Source organism: Oncorhynchus nerka, linkage group LG25, assembly GCF_034236695.1.
Source record: "Oncorhynchus nerka isolate Pitt River linkage group LG25, Oner_Uvic_2.0, whole genome shotgun sequence".
NCBI classification, from domain to species: domain Eukaryota; kingdom Metazoa; phylum Chordata; class Actinopteri; order Salmoniformes; family Salmonidae; genus Oncorhynchus; species Oncorhynchus nerka.
In genome coordinates, this window is record NC_088420.1 from 45,256,152 (window position 1) to 45,259,587 (window position 3,436).

The following is a 3,436-nucleotide window of genomic DNA, read 5'->3' on the forward strand; positions in this document are numbered from 1 at the left end:
TGTCACTTCACCATTTTATGAACGATCATATGTATCAATCCCCCTTTTCTGTCTGGCACGTGCTGATGCACCAAGAAGACTATGCTATTGACTTGTCTTTCTAGTCACAATATACGAATAACAAATTTGGTTGTTGGTGGGGAATTGCTAAACACTTGAGTTCCTTCCTTCGATAATGTCTGGAAATGCTGTGAATTACTGTACCATTTGTTTTAATCTATAATGAGCAAAAATATAAACGCAACATGCAACAATTTCAACTATTTTACTGAGTTACAGTTCATATAAGGAAATCAGTCAATTGAAATACATTCATTAGGCCCTAATCTATGGATTTCACATGACTGGGCAGGGGCACAGCCACGAGTGGGCCTGGGAGGACATAGGCCCACCCACTTGGGAGCCAGGCCCACCCACTGGAGAGCAGGCCCAGCCAACCAGAATGGGGTTTTTCCCCTAAAAAGGGCTTTATTACAGACAGAAACACTCCTCAGCTGTCCGGGTGGCTGGTCTTTGACGCCGGACGTGGAGGTCCTAGGCTCACGTGGTTTCACATGGTCTGCGGTTGTGAAGCCGGTTGGACGGACTTCCAAATTCTCTAAAACGACGTTGGAGATAGCTTATGAAATAGAAATGAACATGAAATGATCTGGAAACAGTTCTGGTGGACATTCAGCATGCCAATTGCATGCTCCCTCAAAACTTAAGACACCTGTGGCATTGTGTTGTGTGTCAAAACTGCACATTATAGAGTGCCATTTTATTTTTGTCAAATCAAATTAAATGTTATTTGTCACATGCGCTGAATCAACAGGTGAAATGCTTACTTACAAGCCCTTAACCAACAATGCAGTTTTAAGAAAAATAAGAGCTAAGAAAAATATTTACTAAATTAACTAAAGTAAAAAAATTAAAGAGCAACAATAAAATAACAATAACGAGGCTATATACAGGGGGTACCGGTACCAAGTCAATGTGCGTGGGTACAAGTTAGTCAAGGTAATTGAGGTAATATGTACATGTAGGTAGGGGTAAAGTGACTATCCGGGTAGCCATTTGATTAGCTGTTCAGCAGCATTATGGCTGGGGTGTAGAAGCGGTTAAGAAGCCTTTTGGACCTAGACCTGGTGCTCCGGTACTGCTTGTTGCGTGATAGAGGTCCTGGATGGCAGGAAGCTTGGCCCCAAATATGCACTGGGCCGTACGCGCTACCCTCTGTTGCGCCTTGCGGTCGGAGACAGAGAAGTTGCCATAACAGGCTTGATGCAACCATGGTGCAGCTGTAGAACTTTTTGAGGATCTGAGGACCCATGCCAAATATTTTCAGTCTCCTGAGGGGGAATAGGCATTGTCATGCCCTCTTCACTACTGTCTTGGTGTGTTGGACCATGATAGTTTGTTGGTGATGTGGACACCAAGGAACATGAATCTCTCAACCTGCTCCACTACAGCCCAGTCGGATATGTGCGTGCTCTACCCACCTTTTCCTGACATCCACAATGATCTCCTTTGTCTTGATCATGTTGAGGGAGAGGTTGTTGTCCTGGTACCACACGGCCAGGTCTCTGACTTCCTCCCTATAGGCTGTCTCATCATTGATCAGGCCTACCACCGTTATATCGTCAGCAAACTTAATGATGGTGTTGGAGTCATGCTTGGCCACGCAGACATGAGTGAACAGCGATTACAGGAGGGGTCTGAGCACGCACCCCTGAGGGGCCCGCGTGTTGAGGATCAGCGTGGCAGATGTGATGTTGCCTACCCTTACAACCTGGGGGCGGCCCGTCAGGAAGTCCAGGATCCAGTTACAGAGGGAGGTGTTTAGTCTCAGGGTCCTTAGCTTAGTGATGAGCTTTGATGGCACTATGGTGTTGAATGTTGAGCTGTAGTCAATGAACAGCATTATCATGTAGGTGTTCCTTTTGTCCAGGTGGGTGGGGGCAGTGTGGTGTGCAATAGAGATTGCATCATCTGTGGATCTGTTGGGGCGGTATGCAAATTGGACTGGGTCTAGGGTTTCTGGGATGATGGTATTGATGTGAGCCATGACCAGCCTTTCAAAGCACTTAATGGCTACAGACCATGAAGTGCTTTGGGTTGGTGCTAAGGGTCGGGAGTCATTTAAGCAGGTTACCTTGGTGTTCTTGGTTACACGCCAGCACAAGGTGCACCTGTGTAATGATCATGCTGTTTAATCAGCTTCTTGATATGCCACACCTGTCAGGAGGAGGGATTATCTTGGCAAATGAGAAATACTCACTAATGGGGATGTAAGCAAATTTGTCACAAAATGTTAAGAGAAATAAGCTTTTTGTGTGTATGGAACATTTCTGGGATTTTTTATTTCATCTCATGAAACATGGGACCAACACTTTAAATGTTGCATTTATATTTTTGTTCAGTATAAATCATAGCCTATTCCCACTTGATGTCCTCTTTGTTGTTTCAGCACCAAAGACAGGGTGCGGGTGCGTGAAAGATAGCCTAGCCTATTCATCAAAAGTGCATGCAGATCTCACCAGCAGATCGATCAAAACATAGATGAAACTTTTCTATGTAAAGCCAAACCCATAAAAAAGAAGAACATTGCCTCAAGCCACTGCCACTTGTGACAACACATTTGTTTATTCGGTCACCATTGCGACACTGCAGTGGCGGAGAGGAAACCCTATATTTGGAAGCAGTCGTGAGGAGCGCCACCTAACCGGCGAAAACCGGCTAGTAATCTAACATGTCGCTGAACGGAGTCTGGAGTGGGCTGCCCGCCTTGGCTTCGCTGCGCGTTTGCCGAGCCACTTGCTGGCTTGCTATTGATCTGACCTGTCTTGCCAGAAACTGCCTTCATATAACATCCAGACGCAGTACACCTCTGAGCAAAAACACAGCTGCTGGTGGGGGGCATGATTGGGGTTGAGGCGAGTTATGGCAGAGTGTCCCCTGTCTAGCTGCTGGCTGTTCTCCCACCGGCGCGCTTATGCGATCTGTCCACACAGAACTGCTGGAATTATGAGTCTGTGGGGTTATAATGGCTACATAACAAGGAAATATTGGTTGACTGACTGACTGATCCGCTCATCCTGAAACGCCAGAGACTGCTCCATACAGTAGCGTAGCCTACCGGTGAATGAGGAAATCATTAAGGTTGGTGCTATCCGGAATCCTTGGGACGTCCCTACCCTAAACCCTAACCCCCTACCATAACCTTGACCATAACCCTTATCTAACCTTAACCCCGATCTTAAACGTTTGTCTAAATTAAATAGCTAAACTAAATGGATAATAAGACGATAGTTGGAGCTGTATTAGATTTCAGGCTCTAATCTTGTCCCATCTTGATACTGTGTCCAGCAATATGGTCAGGTACAGCAAAGAAAGACCTAGCAATGATGCAGCTGGCTCAAAACAGAGCATCACGCCTTGCCCTTAACTACACATA